This window comes from Halichoerus grypus, chromosome 6 (genome assembly GCF_964656455.1).
Source record: "Halichoerus grypus chromosome 6, mHalGry1.hap1.1, whole genome shotgun sequence".
In the NCBI taxonomy this organism is placed as follows: domain Eukaryota; kingdom Metazoa; phylum Chordata; class Mammalia; order Carnivora; family Phocidae; genus Halichoerus; species Halichoerus grypus.
The window spans coordinates 108,772,524-108,789,321 of NC_135717.1; the positions used below are offsets into that span (position 1 = coordinate 108,772,524).

The 16,798-nt window shown below is 37.8% G+C and overlaps 1 protein-coding gene across 2 annotated transcripts in view; it reads left to right on the plus strand.

The window, feature by feature from the left end:
- Positions 1-16,798, plus strand: part of PDZRN4 (PDZ domain containing ring finger 4) — a 344,614-nt gene that overhangs the window by 36,478 nt on the left and 291,338 nt on the right. The window lies entirely within an intron of this gene.

The window sequence follows — 16,798 nt, forward strand, 5'->3', positions numbered from 1 at the left end:
GCCATAAAGCATCCATGCAGTTGTCCCTGTGTGCCTGCTCACTGTCTGTCTCTCTCTTTTTTCTCACCTGCGTGTATGCCAGAAAGCAAAGAATAACAAAATGGTGAACCACATACTAGAAGGAGGTCAGATTCCAGAGTCACTGCTTGGAGAAAAGCTTCCCAGGAGGAATTTTGGACAGGGAGCACCACTTCAGATTTTACATTATCAAGAAACAAACATTTTATAATATTAAGCTGCTGGGATTTGAGGGTTGTTTGTCAAAGCATTTACTCATTCTAATACAGAAATTGGTACTTTGAAATGATGTTCCACAATAACATAAATATATTGCATCAACTTAGTGGTCAGGGGACATAGTAAGGAAGCTGACGACCGAGGCTGAGAGATGGTCATCCTTATTATTCAGGGGCAAAATATTGCCCCCCATTTGGGAGGCAGAACATATATCAACATCTCTAAAAGGTTGAAGAACAGAATTTTATTGGTCTGTGTTGGTTCTGATCAGCTGTGTTTGGCAAATAAAATTACTAGAAAGAGATGAACTAGGGAAAGAATTTCTCGTTTGTGGCAAAAAATAATAAGGAATAACGTATAGAAATTCAAGGCTCTACAGGTGTGGAAAAGTCAGCTGATTCTAGATTTCAAGCAGTTAGAGATCAAATGACTGTGACTGGAGAGGAACAGTCAGAAGAAGGGTTTGTATGTGGCCTTCCCACACAAGAGTGATAGACTTCAGTTGACCTCAAGCAAGTTAAATTATGAGAAAATGGCACAGGGAAAGAATGGAGAGAGTTGGGCCCCTAACTTTCCTTGCATATCTGACTACACAGTATCCAAAAGGGGATACTCATCAAGACCTACATACCTTTGGCAAAGGAAATACTGGATCAGGAGAGTCTCTCAGAGGTTGAAAGTAGGATTATGGAAAACAAAGGAGGTTTCTTCCAAAGAACAGAATCAGAATCCAATTTTTGAAAAAAGACTTCTGGGGCGCCTGGGCGGCTCAGTCATTAAGCATCTGCCTTTGGCTCATGTCATGATCTCAGGGTCCTGGGATCGAGCCTTGCATCGGGCTCCCTGCTCAGTGGGGAGTCTGCTTCTCCCTCTCCCACTCCCCCTGCTTGTGTTCCCTCTCTCACTGTCTCTCTCTCTGTCAAATACATAAATAAAATCTTTAAAAAAAAGACCTCTGTATTTCTATTATACAACTGTAGAGAAAAACATATATACTTAACAACATCAGCTATATTATTTACATCACTAAACGCCCGTGGTGATGATGAACTGATGATTTTTTGATAGAAATCTTCTAAGAGAAAGTGTGGTAAAGGAACTTGGAGGCATCAGTGGCTCACAAATTATCCCTTTAAAAAACAATGGCTGTGGTGGGGGGTTGGCACCTGTGTGTGTGACTAAAGCCCACATGAGCTCTGCTGCCCTTACCCCATGGAGCACACCATCTATCATGTAGTCGCTATAAGCAACATGCATCAAGCATCATGGGCCATATGGTACTTTTTGCTAGAAAGAATCATTTCATCTGCTCGTCATTGCCTACTAGTATTTTGTTGTTGTGTTTGTGCAAATATCAGGATGTCCTTTTGGCATTTCCCCCCCTCCCTGCCCCCCCATCTACCTTGCTTACCTAGAGTGCTGATGGCAGCCATGATGTCCTTGGGCAATTACGATGTGCAGTTTGAGAAAGAACAGGTTGTTTTTGTATAGTAGATCACACAGGGATGAGTTTGTATATTTGTTTATATTAAATTTCATCAGGTTTCACTAATAGAATTCATCCAAAAGGTAATGGAATATTTATAAGTCTTATAGAAATATTGTGAACTGGATTTTTATAGTAAATGACCTCTTAGATCGATTCTAATATACTCCTAGTATATGTCTTTAGGTGTTTTTTTGTTTGGTTTGGTTTGGTTTTTTTGTAGCTTCCTAACTTGGTTGGCTATGATTACTCATTTTTTAACAGCTCATTTTTGGTAACCAAATACATTTTTAAGATATCAGTTTTGCTCTATTATGAAGAATGGATAAAGCTTTCACAATAAGTAGATATTATAATATTTATTCATATCTTCTCAGAGTCTTTACTAACCAGTACCATAAAGGAACCCATTGTACAGACTTGATGGGTTTATTTGTATCCAGAGCATTACCATCAATATTTAGAATGTAATAACAAAATTATTTAGGTGATAGCTTATGTATGTGTATATGAAAGAAAAAATTAGTCTTAAGAGTCAGGTTCTTTTTCCTTCCCTGTTCTCTCTCTCTTTCCCCTTCTGTGTGTGTGTGTGTGTGTGTGTGTATGTATCTCTCCGTCTCTCTCTTTCTCTCTGCATGTGTGCATTTAATTCAGCCAGTCATGTAGGAGAAATGGGTGAATAACATACACCTCTTCTTCAAAAGCTCACCTCTAGTCATAGAATATGGTACATTGACAGTACTCTATTTTTAAAAAGTATAATTATTTTGTATTCCACATAATAAATGCCAAATCAGAATCCTTTTTTGTTGTTAAAGTAAATCTTACAAATAAAATAATATTGATGCTGGGAATTGTTGAGCAGTTAGATGCAGAGATGGTCAATTAGGACAATGAGCCAACGTAATAATTAAGCCTTTATTCATTTTCTTCAGCAGTGCAATCAAGAGGCAAAAAAAGAGATGCTTGCTCCCCAGTGACCCATTTGTCCCCATGAAATGGCACTGAGTGGGTGTCAAGTGGGTGCAACACAGATGAGGAGAATTGCTCACTATTGAGGAGTTCAGATAGGACCCCTGACTCTTTATGGACTTGTGGGTCCAGGGCCAGAGGAGGGGAAGGCTAGGAGTGGACAGGTACTGAGTTAAAATAGAAATAATTCTTCAGCCAAGGCCTGCCACTAAGGAGGCCTCTGCATGGAGGTGCCTGGGTTATAGGAATGCAGATTTTCATATAAATGTGGCTGGCCTAGGGGTGGAGGGTAGGAGGACTGAGGCCTGCACTGCAGCTCTCTCCAGAAAACTACTAGTTCTGATGTGGTTCTCCCCAGGAGGCCTGCCAGCCAAAGCTTGGCAGGTGCCTGTGGTTGGACCTGAAAGATGACACATAGGATTGTGGCTCCGAGCTGAGTCCTCAGGAGCTCACTATGTACCAGACATTGTGGCATTCAGTTCCCCCTAAAAGCACAGGAGTTTGGACTAATCATTCCCCATTTTACAGATTACAGGTTACCTGATTTTCAGAAAACTTATGTTACTTGCCCAGTAGATGTGTGCTATCCAACTGTCAGCCAAAGTGTGCCAGGTCTTGCTGTACCTATTTACGTATTCATAACATTAGTTTTGGTTACAATTTCTTGTGTTAAATACCATTGTCATGATTAATGGGTCAGTTATTTGCTGGAGTGTGGTGATGGGTGAACTCTTCCTGTGCATGGACACTTGATAAAATTACAGGTTCAAATGGTTTTAGTGAGGAAGTGACAAGACGCCGTGCTTCTAGTGGGTTAAAGAACAAAGGGAAGGTGAAGTCAAGAGAATTTCTGTTCCTAGAAGCCCAGAATCATCAATCCTTTATGGTCTTGGTGATCGTCCCCATTTTATACTATGGGTGAAGAGAACTTGAGTTTGTTTCTTAGTGCAATACACCAAACTAACAGTAGAGATGGGACGAGAAATCAGAATTCCTGAGTTTTAGTTCAGTTCACGTGTTACTGGAAAACAAATACAACAGCAGTGGCTATGCTGTTATTCCAATTCACAGATGAGAAGAGGAAACGGACACTCAGAGACCAGAAACTTGATCAGATTTTGAACCTGGGCAGACCAACTCCAGCTTTTATGATTTCAGCCACTATACAATAATACCTTAATACTTCTCCTATAATATTGGAATAATGGAGACCGTGTTTTTCTTAGGCATCATTCAGGACACTTGGTTTGAAAAATAACACCATATTAAAGAAGAAAATAAGGACAAATCTTGTTTATCTATGCAATCATTGTGGCTATTCATTGTTCCCTTTTCCAGTGTGTAAAAAAGTTGTGCTGCTATTTTGAGGGAAAATAATATAAACTACATGTATTCTTTTTTATCAAGAAATAGTACATTAATCTTTGAACTTACACTGTCAATCTGATGAATTTTTACTACCACAATTTTCAGAGATATTTACCATTTTAACTTTTAAAGCTAAATAAAGACAGTTGTGATTTCAGTCTATAAACAGGAAGAATAACATCTTAATGCTTTAAGCTCTGGGTCGTTGTGCAATACATTGAGAGGAAGAAAGCTAAAGACAAAAGCTCTGAAAGCAATGATGTGCAAAGAATTTTGGGGTTCAGATTTGGGGCTATGATTCATTTTATATTGTGATTATTTTTCTGACACCATATACATTACCTTTATTTATTTTTATTTTTTTAAAGATTCATTTATTTGAGAGACAGAGAGAGCGCAGGGAGGGGCAGAGGGAGAGGAAGAGAGAATCTCAAGCAGACTTCTCACTGAGCTCAGAGCCCAACTCAGGGCTCAATCCCATGACCCTGAGATCATGACCTGACCCAAAGCTAAGAGTCAGATGCTCAACTGACTGTGCCACCCAGGAGCCCCTACATTACCTTTAAATAAAATACTTTTAATCATGGGAAGTTATATTACAATTAGGTATATTCAGATGCTTTTGCAATACTTTTGCAATTTAGCTTAAAGAACCACAAATAAAAACAACACTAATTTCCCTGTCTCTTCTTTCTGGATCAACATGGATGATTCATTGCTGTAAGGTGTTGAGACAACTGAGTGTGGGGACAAGGGACCTAGAAACTTCACCCCTTACCTCCCAGTTGGGAATCAGTACAAACCCTTGACATTCCTCTAATCAGTTTTACTGTATCCATCTTCTCAGCTTCTTATGGATATTAAGTGTAAGAGCTATTAAGGTGTTCTAGGATTTGGGATCTCAGAATTTCATTTGCCTCCTGCTTTCTCCTGCCTTTCTGGGCTGTTGAGGAGCCAGGCACTCATGGGGCAGGTAACCCCTCTCAACAGCACACTCCTGCCTCCACTTGGCTGCTTTTCCTACTTTTATTTCTCTGGGCATTCCTGTTGGTCCTCAGTTTACCCATTCTGGGTCTCTTTCTCTTAGGACCTGGTTAAATGCTGCCTTAACATTTGAGCTGATCATTTGACATTATGGTTCTTAACACGACGACTGAAATTTTTTGAACAATGCTGTATGTCATATGCTATTATATATGCATTATAACAGTCTTTTCTATAGCCCATTCACTCACCAACCTCATGGCTGTTCTCAAGGTCCTTGGCGAGCGTGTGCCTGACCACCTCTTTAATTGCATCTCTCTACCCCAGATACTCCCTGCCCCCTTTACCTACTGTTTTTCTCCATAGCTCTAGTACCTCCTAATTCACTGCACAGTGTTCCTACCTATTTATTTCCTGTCTGCGCCCTACTGGATCAAAAGTTCCTTGAGTGTATGTTTTTTGTTTGTTTCTTTTTGTTTTTCATCCACTGCTAAGAAGTCCAGTCTGGAATAGGGACTGATACCTAGTAGCTGTTTGATAAATTTAGTTGAAGTAACAATGAATTATGGGGACACATGACTTTCATTGTATTCCAAGAAGAGAATTTTGTTCAGTCAAGTGGTAGTCAGAAGTAATTCTGATTTGGTCTGAGGTTTATTCTGCGTATCTCAGATCAAAGTGCTCAGATCCCAAGTGATTTTGAATAACTCCATTGCTTCTTCTTGTTTTGGTTTTTTTTTTTTTTTGGTTTTTGGTTTTTTTTTTTTTTTTAATTTTATTTATTTGACAGAGAGAGAGACAGCGAGAGAGGGAACACAAGCAGGGGGAATGGGAGAGGGAGAAGCAGGCTCCCCGTGGAGCAGGGAGTCCGACGCGGGGCTCGATCCCAGGACCCTGTGATCATGACCTGAGCCGAAGGCAGATGCTTAACGACTGAGCCACCCAGGCGCCCCGCTTCTTCTTGTTTTGCCAGAGCCAATAAGTAATTTGCAAATGACCTATCCAGCTGCAAACTGGGATATCAAAGTCATCAGGATTATAGTGTGTGTGTGTATATATAAATATATAAAAATATATATAAATAAACATATATATATATATATATATGCCAGAAGTAGAGATAGAAAGGAAAAGCAAAAGAGACATGTCTTAAACAAAAATTGTCTTAAACAAAAATCTACACACACATACATATATATACAGCATACTACATCATGTGTACATCACAAGAGTTGATTCTATGTGTTATACACTAAAAGTAGCTTTCAGAAAAGATATTTACTAGTACTACTTTAATAACAGATTAAACTATAAGAGAAAAGGTCTTTGATGTTATCCATGATACAAATAAAATAATATGAGGGAAAAACAGTCATCTAGATTGAACTAATTTGGAGCCAAAAAGACTGAACTCTATATCTACTTATTAACAAAAGTTATGAATAGCCCTCTTCAGAATCTACCAGAGACAAATGAAGATGTTTTCAAGTTTTTCTCTAATCAGATGAACAGGGGTAGCCATTTATCAGTATATCACTATTATGTCATCATAATTATCTTAAGGCACAGAAGGAAAATGCATAAGGGTTTCTTTAGGCTGAAGGTTAATTTTAATTAAGTATCAGGGTATAAGTCAGACTTTCTGACTACAGAGTAATTTTTGTACTGCTCTGAGAATTTGTGAGCATTCAAGAAAGTTCATAACAGCATTAGTGTTATATGAATAGTCTGTTTAACTTGGATATAATAGGTCAAAAAAAAAAAAAGAGCCCAAAACAAAAATGTGACTCTAGTCTTGGATTTTGAAAGGCCCTTTGCCAGAAAAAGAGAATGTGCAGTGGGTTAGAGTGTTAATTGCGGGGGAAATCCCAGGAGAATTTTGTCTTCCTAAATAAAAACTACTTTTGTTCAGGATCTATACACTCAAGGGACTATGGCGCTCTGATTTTTTATGAATCAGACAACTATAATTTCATTGACAAGTATAAGCATGAATTTTCTTAAAAACAAAACAAAGTTGGTTGAGCTTCTTTTGAGTACCTTCAGGAACTGATGTCCCTTGACACTTCATTGAATTATTTCTATGAAAGCCAATATATCAAATGAAATGAGGTGATTTTCTTAATATTTTTGTGTTTACATGTGGAGCAAATGAATTTTTTCCATGGAGATAATTTCACAGAGTTTAAAAATTAGACAGAAGGAGCATTATGCTGGAGTATCAGTCAGATGGGGCCTAATACTCCAAACCTTAAAGAATTCTGAACAATTCAGTATGACATTCTTTTCTTTTCCCAGTAATATAAATTTCTCCCCTGAATTAGAAGTAAACCTGTTACCTCAGCCAAATCCCACATCATGCAGTGCTTTCTGATTCCCCCACACGATCTCCTGTAATGTCTACCCTGATAAACTGAGACGGATAATGTGCATTTTTGTGCCCATTCAGTTCACTGAGGTGAGAACCTGAAGATTATCACTGTAGCAGACACCCAGAAATTTGTTCAAGGGAAGAATGAAAAGCTCACAGATGGAACACGGACTACCAAATAGGATTCTTCAAAAGTTACATAACCACAAAGGTCAGATTCAAGATCAGGACCAGAATTCCTGGTGCTTTGGTATGTCTATTATATCTGCTTTCTTATTTTAGAGCAGATATTCTCTTCAAGGAAATGTGAGGAGCCAGTTATAATTATACACCACCTTGAAATTGCCAGAACTAGGCTGCACTTTGACTGTGACCTTTTCCGTGTCTTATTCCCTATGTGCTATTTCAGGGTGCAGGAATAGATGCAGTTCTGCTATCTACTTTCATCTAGTTTCACATTATGCTCTAAGAACCCGTGCCCACTAGGACCATTGTCTTGGGATTTTCATTTGTAACCCTCTCGTGCGTGCGGGGCTTCAGAAGCCTTGGGGCATTCCCAGAGCTTGAGACCTGACAGACTTCCCATTTTATTAACAACTTTTCCTCAGGGTCCTAGGTGAGGCCAGTGACATTCTCTGCATTTCTCACTAGGAGGATGGCCTCTTTTTTTCAGGCTGGAAGCTCAGGCATGATCCACCTTTACATTTTTTAAAGGCATAATGATTTTGGTTATGCATAAAATTGGTGCACTTCGTGGTTCTTAGCAAGTTTCCACAAGTGGTTTTTCGGCAGAGACAGTTCGTGACCTGGTTTTTATTGCTCTGTCAGCAATCAAATTACTACAATTACTACAACTCAACAGTAATTGATTTTCAAAATCATCCCTGTATCTCCTGAAGGCCAGAAATCACAAATCCGATCATATTTTTTAACAGAGTAGAGATTGCTGCTGAGGGGAGCACTGTGTCAGCCCAGCTCACAGTGAGAACCCGTGTGCCTTAGGTTGACGAGCTAGAGTACATATGCTCTTCCAGTTCTGGCTGAGGGATATGGCACATCCACGGACAGGTGGGGAGCTTTATGCCACACTGCATTAGAGGACACATATATCATGATTTTATCAATTGCAATTTTTTTATCCCTGCCTGCCATGTCGGAACCTCTCCTCATCATTGGATTGTGCCCAGGGAACAGAGCTGTAAAGACTGTTAGCCTGAAGAACACATATTAGGAAAGTATATCTTCCCTATAAAATCAAAAATTAAAACCATCAAATGTATTCCCAAGGGGTTATTTGTGATGTTTAAGTTATCGCTTTCCTGGATTATTTTTACTTCTGTTTTCTTCCATTGGCATATCGCTAAAAAAAATTTATCATTGCTGATAAGTTATAAATGCAGGCAGCTTTTTAAAATAAGTCTGGCACATTGTTATAATAGAGTGGCACAAACAATGTCCTATCCTGCCATCCTTGGAAATGGTAGATTCAAGTAAAGTGTATTTCATCTGTATCAGTAGACTTGAAAACTCTTTATCTTTTTCAAAGTTATTTGTATTTAAATTGTTCTTATTTTACACATTTTCAGAAAAGTAGATTTTTGTCTTTCATTTGCAACTTTTGTACCTGGTTTTATTCATCATAGTCAGATATGGTAGTTCTGTTATTTTAACACATAGCTAGTCTTTTACCCAGGAGACAGGAAAATTTGTATTTCAGCCACATTAAAAAATAACAGTATATTCTTTGTTTTGTCTTTGAGCTGTCTAATTCCTCCAGTGTAAGATTAATTTAAAGTAATTCCTGTCACTTCCCGTGCGGTTTAATGGAGTGTGAAGGTGCTTGTGTATCATATGTATGTGTTTTTAAGAAGAAATATTGAGGAGACATAGAACAGAAATCCACTCATGAGCTCACATTGCTTCCATTAGTTGCACATTCATCTTAAATGAAAAACACTGATTAGGGCTGAGCAGATACAGAGAGTTAGGAGCTGATTTGGACTTGATAAGCCCTTGAGAAACCAGACTGCTCTATTATCATTAATGGGTTTTGTAAATTTCTCAATTGCTTTTTTCAGGGTTTTTATTAGGGAAAAATATGTGGATGTTGAAATTGCCTTTGTGTTGTCAGCTTTAAAAACTCATTTGTTGGCATTTACATTGCCTAATTTGCCAATGACACCATTTGTTGCAGAAAGGATTGGACTTGCTCTGTTCTGACCTAAATGTAACAGCAAAAAAAATCCCAGCAAGATAAGATAGGTAACTTGCTGGTCTATTTAATTTAACTCCCCTGGTGTCAGAGTGATGGTAGCATGCAAATAGGTTTCCCTGGAGGTATAATTATTCCAGAGTGATGGTTTTTCCTGATCACGTAATGTAAGGTATGGTATCTTTTTTTTTTTAGACTTTATGAGAATTTACTTAGTGACTTCGGCTATTCAAAAATTGTATTAATTTAGGATTTTGGTTTATTTCTTTTTTGTTCCTGAATAATATATGACAGAAAAGCCTGAAGCTATGATTGCATGGACCCCAACCCTAGTTTGCTATATGGCCGTGATCAAGTCTCATACTTATGGAGCTGTGATTTCCTTGTTTGTCATTTGTAGTTGCTAGACTAGATCTTGAATTAGGGTCAGTTCTAGTACCAAAAATTTATGATTCCATGGAAAGCAAACTGAAAACTCTTAGCATTTAAGTTATGCTGAGAAGGGCAGAATAAAGGAACATTTCTAAAATATTGCTTATAATGAAGTTAAAGAAGTTTATTAAATTTAAAAATCAATGAATTATGGTTGTTTTAGCAAGGGAATGTGTTTATATTATTTCTTTGTTTCTTAACACAGACATAAACATTCTGACCATTTCTAAAAGGCTGTTTTTAGAAAAATACAGAGGTGTGTTACAGAATGCCATCTGTAGCAACAAACCTGCTGTCGATTACAGATTGATCAGGGAACATCATGTTTTGTTTTGTTTTTAAAGTTTTTTTTATTTATTTGAGAGAGAGAGAGCAGAGCTAGCGAGATAGAACACGAATGGGGGGGAGGAGCAGAGGGAGAAAACTCCCCGCTGAGCAGGAAGCCCGATGCAGGTGGGGGGGCTTGATCCTAGGACCCCAAGATCATGACCTGAGCCGAAGGCAGACACTTAACCGACTGAGCCACCCAGGCACCCAGGGAACTGCATGTTAAGAAGCATGTGTTCAAATTACATTCCTAAGTTTAATGAAGTGCTATCTTCATATACTATTGCTGAATACTTATTTCATAATAAAGCAGATATAAATTGATGCCCAGGTAGTCTTACCTGTCCCTTTGCATAGGATGATAAAGAGGGAGAGTACATTACTATACACTCTTTGATTCACTCTGCCCTGAATGTAAAGTGTGAAAAAGACCCCTTAGTTATTTTCCTATATGCCATTTTTGAATATGTAAGGGGGTGTTCATTAGCTGTATTATCAAGTCCTAGAATTTAACAAGTCACTGCACAATTAGCTTCTAGATGAAGGTACTCCTATTTCTACATGTTTGGCACATGGGGGTGATGCATAGCAAAGAAGTGTATATCAAGATCTAGCAAAGACCCCTTCTCTGACTGGACTCCATTATTGAGAAATATTGCTTCTTGATTAATAGAATCCTCAAGAAGCCAAATATTGAGCACCCTAGCATTTGCTTGATAATATATCTTGACATTTTCCTTTTGAAACTCATTATATGGCTGTCTATAATTTCATTATAAAACAAATATTTTAAAGTATTTAAAACATTTGTGTAATTATATTAACATGTAATAGGTTATATTATATTGATGCAGTAATTATATAATTAGGGTGACTAATACTGTCACCTTATTTTACAAAATTATTTTGGTGAGTATTGAGACCTGTAATCTTTGCTTTCAAAAGATATAGATCTTTTATAGAATAACTTCTCTGAATGTATATAGTTGATAGTCTCATGTAAATTATGAATATAAGAAGCCAGGATTAAGACAAAATTCAGACGAGATCGGGTGCGTTCAGGGTGGTATGGCCGTAGACTTAAGACAAAATTCAAAATCTTTGGTCAGAAAAACCATCTTAGGAAAGTTTAAGTATTCTTCAAGATGGAGAATTCCAGGTCCTAGGCATAGGGTATGGGTGGGTACCATTTATGAAGAAGGACCTTTGTAACCACAATTCAGAAGAACTGTTGTGGAAAGTATTAAATTTCCTTTTTATTTGAAAAATGTAGGCATCTTATTAGAAAGAGAGTTTACTGGTGGTTTCTGGATTTCTGGGATGAGGAATACATAGGAAGCCTTCGAGGTTCACCTGTATGTGTATTCATGTCTCAAGTTTTCTTTTGGGTTGCTCTTTAGTTGTTATATAAATGTGCCCTTTAAAAGCTGATTGGATCAGAGCTGTGTTTTCTAGCTCATTGAATCTCCTGAAATTGGAGATGGTTATTTAACCCTATGACAGATGGAGACAGCCTGTCTCAGCCTTCAAAGATGAAATGTGAATGAGCACAAGTGAGTAAATATGAGACTAATTGAAGTGAACTGACAGAGAGACTGAGGAAGGATGCATTCCTGGCAATCCTCAGACCCCAGCTTTGAAGCCAGCCACCAGTCTGTGTAAGTGACCCCACTAACCTACACCAGAAGGGGTTGGAAGGTTACCTAAACACACAGTCCTTTACAACTCTATTAGAAACACCTTTAGGTATTAGTATCCCTAAATATGTCTCGTCTGTCTTATCAATTATAAAGTAAGAATTTAGGAAGACTGTTTTTTTAGATGATCACCATAACTTTATATTGTTCAGATATAAACTTCTAGTGTAGTATAACCAAATAGTAACACTTTGACTTGACAGCAATGGTGATATTTCAAACCCTGCCACCTTCTCACCTGAAGTATTAGTATGCCATTTTGTTCCTTTTGCAGCAATATTCACCTCCTGGGAAAATAAGTAAAGGCCAAATAACGAAATGAAATTGAAAACAATATGGGTTCAAAGTCCAGCTTTATAAATTATAGCATTTCATAAAAATATTAAATCAACAAAGAAGAGAAACAACTGTGTTAACCAGAGCCACAAATTCAAACTGCTTAGAAGGGCCAGAAAGATTCCACACCAGGGGTAAATTCATTTGCACACACTGTGCCTATGAATGGTGAGGATTGTGGGAGACACACATGTTCCTTTTGTTAAAAGTAAAACTCAAATTATTTTACCAGCAAAAATGGGTTTATTTGGAAATAACAGAATTGTAATGCAGGACATGCAAGCTACAGCAAAGCCACAGGCAAGTCCCACAAACAAAGGAGAGGAACATTATTTTATGGAGAAGGAGGAAGAAGTTGGGAGGGGTTGTTTTGGCTGAAAGTCCGCTGGAGAAAAAGCAAGAGTTCCTGGTGATGATGGTTTCTCATTGGCTGAGTTGCAGGGATAGTCAATTTTTTGTAAGAGATACAACTCACATCTTTTCGCTGTAATTGACTGTTCTTTCCTGCTGGTGACTCTTCTGTTGGGGTCTGTAATTGACAGTTCTTCCTGTAATTGTTGTTGAGGTGATACGCTCCTCCGTATAACCCCCTGATTCCTCTTTAATGAGGTTTCTCTTTTTTAATTTTCCACATTTTAGAAATCTGTGGGCCCAGAAATGGGAGAGTTTTGTTTTTTTCAAGAAACAGAAATCTAAATTTGTATGTAAAACATATCAATTTTTAAGAGTTGGTTCAAAATTTTAAAAACCCTCTATGGACCAAACCACATCTATACATGGTTTCAAGGGCTCTTTGGCCCTCAGGACACCAGTTTGCAAGTTCTGATCAAATGTATAAATAAGCACAAACTTAAAGCTTTTGTGTATAGTAGGCACTCCAAAAAATATTTGTTTAACCAAGCTGAATATAACCAGGCATCAGAGTTTCAGGATCTCATTTTCAGACGCAGAACACTCATTTTGTTTCATTATTGAACTTTTAAAAGTCAAAGTAAACTACATTAGGTATATTCAGCTATGTAAGTTATTAACTTAGCCAAATTTCAGGAATCAACATTCATCTTAATGAAAATAAACTGTAAATTAATTTGAAATATTTTTGCACAATCCAATTCACCCATGTTTATTGTCTCCAGATTAAAAGACACTGCAGAGGTGATTAAAACACAGTTCCAAACCAAAGTCGTTTGCAATCCAGTAGATGAGAAAGACAAGCTTTAATATAAGGCAGATAAAAGCAATGTACAAATGTCATAAGAGAGAAAAAAATGATTTCCTTTGTGCCTTCACAGTACAAAGGAAGGGAAGATGGATTCTTCGCAGAGATCAAAGATCGAGGCATCCTAAGGAAGTGGCATTTCAGATGTATCTGAGAGAGTGAGACATTGCAGAATTGGGGAGGTGGGAGATGGTATCCCAATCCTCGGCTGAGCAATGGTACATGGTCTGGCATGGCGGGAGCACAGAGGGACCAGTGTGGAGGTGAGGTGGCAGGCTGAGCTGGAACAGGATTACAGAGAGCCTTGGGCATCGTAATGGCATGTTTGAGGATTTTATTATGTAGATAGAAAAGATCGATGAAAGGATTTTTAATAAATACGGTCTGTTTTACAAGCGAATGCTGAGGCATAGTAAAACATGGACTAGAGATGAAGGAAAAATGACCAAAAGCAAAGAGATCAGTTAGGAGGTGATTTCAATAGTGTGGACAACAGAAAATGAAGCTTGAGCTGTGGGGGCAGCGGGGCTTGAGAGACGATGGATTGGGGTTCATACTAGATGACAGTCCAGGGAAAGTTTTTTCTTTCTTGCCAACACTGTGAGTGAAATAATTTGACCTAGATCTTGGTTTTTGTATTCTCTATCAGTGCATCATTCTCTCTGAATTTCAGCATAACCAGCATAATAAAGAAGAAATGAGAAGACAATGGGTATTTAGATTTTCCTACAGAGTCAAAAACAATTTCTATTTTCAGTTTCTGGGTTTATTTTATTTTATAAATGGAATTGATTGAGGAAGGGGGACAGAAAAGATAGAAAATGTTTGTTCTGTTTCTATTATATGCTCTAAAGGTAGAGGGCTGATATGATTTCAGATGCATACACAGGTAAAAGTTACAATAAATGAGAACACAGATTACAAACACAGAGATGAGGAGGATTAGAATTCCCAAACAAACTTGCATTGTTGGAAAGAAGAAACATGAAAATGAAAACAGGCAACATCATCTTTTAATTATCATACCTTCTTGGTGATGGTGTCCCCTTGTAGGCACTTAGGAAAATGGAAATCAGGACCTTTCAAATGAACAGAGTGTACAATCCAGAGATGGCTGATGAAAGAATTATTCATAATACCCTCAAAAAAAATCTATTTCCTGTTTTTTTCCTTATGAAATGGAAGTATGAAACGTCTGGTCAAATTAAGATCACTGAAGATAGACATCATAGAGCAGATATCTTTATGGATCACATTCTCATTTGGCCCTATTAATTGCTATAGATGTTCAAATAAATGCCCCAACTAAAATGTTTCATAATTTTATTACTATTACTAGTATATGTTGCTTTCTAACATGTGCTAATTTAATTTAATGCTTCAGGACACAAAACTGTCACCTTTTCCCTTTCTCAGTTTTGAAATAGTGTAATAGAGAAATTAGATGCTTCCTTTATCTACTGTGTTCAATGCATGCACCAAAATGTAATCGAACACCTCTCTAGGTAAAAGGTGCCACATGCTACTGGGGTCAGAAAAGTGACAAGAGAAATACCGAATAAGCCATTTCAAGAATTTTGATTTTTTTTTTTTTTTGAAGCTTTGGAAAGCCAGATTAACTTCTTTTACAGCTTTATATTTTCTGCTGATTCATTGGGCAGCAGGTGTTCTGAAGGAGCTAGAGAAGTGAAAAGAAAAGTTATGTAATTAGGATTTTGTAGACTGTGAAGACATTTTTTAAAAGAACCTTAACAAAAACCGTAAAGAAGGCTGAGTTTAACAGTTTCTAGAGGAAAAGATATCCAACAGTGTTTTAAACCCAATACATCCATTATGGGAATCATTTTTTCCTTTTAAGGAACTCTAATGTGTATATTTGGGAAAAGGCACATACTGCACACTTGGGCAAGATGGACTACATCACAGCTGGAAGGCCACAGCATTTTGCTGAAAATGTGGCAAATGGTATTACTTATTTCACATTATGTCTTTGCTTTGAAAATTTGACTTTGTAAGTATTGCTATTATAGTTGTATTCAAATTAATTGTAAGCATCTGACAAATTCCTAGCTTATGGTTTCCAGAAGTATTTTTGTGGGTGATCATTCCTAAATATTTGTTTCCTGTTTTCCCCATCAACAACATAATCGATATGGAATTCTCAAGTGAGCATCCAAGGTCCACACAGGTCTGGTCTCAGAATGTAAGGGATATAATAACTAGTTGATCAGTACCATACCAAAAAGTAAAAAGCTAAAATCTAAATTTTGAGAGGCATTACCTGGAAGTAGCTGCAGAACCGACTAATTCACATGTTGATTGTATTTGCTTAGGCTGCCAGGTGGATGTAGTTATAATAAAGACAGTGAAAATATCAACAAAATGACTCAAACTGGCTGCCAAGTCAACAAACTGTTTGCTGATCTACTAACTCTGTATAGATTATGCAGTCATAAAATGGATGAAATTCAGCGTCTATACCATACTCTGTCTCCCCAGTGCTTCTCACTTTCTTTTATATTACAGAGATGATATCAAGGATAGAGATTTGGAGCTGTCATATACTCTTCCTCGTCATTATGATCTGTTTTTATTCACAGAATGTCTGACACCAAATGTGTGGGGTTTTTTCTCACACCAACCAATTCTCCAACTCTCTGGACACCAGCTGGGTGTCCTACAATTCAAAACAGCTCTGACACTAACTGCCTGGAGTTAGCCCAGACCTCACAGGTTAAAGGCTCATTCCCACAACACAGCCTCCATTTGAAATGCCAGCCGCAAGGCCAGGCCACCAGTATTTTGACCAACCATAAAGTCTTGGGGGATTCCCACAATCCCCTCCCCAGATTCAGTAATTTACTAGAATGGCTCACAAAACTCCGAGAAGGGCTTTATTTACCATTACTGGTTTATTATGCGAGCTACAACTCAGGAACGGCCAAATAGAAGAGATGTATTTGGCAAGGTGTGGTGTTGGGGAGCAAGAGCAGAGTTCCCATGCCTTTTCTGGGTGTGACACCCTCCCAGCGCCTTGATGTGTTTATCAACTTTGATGTTGCCCATCATTTTAGGTGTTTTATAGTTTCATTATGTAGGCGTGGTTGATTAAATCATTTGCCATTGGTAACTAACCCAAGCTCTTGGCCATTTCTCC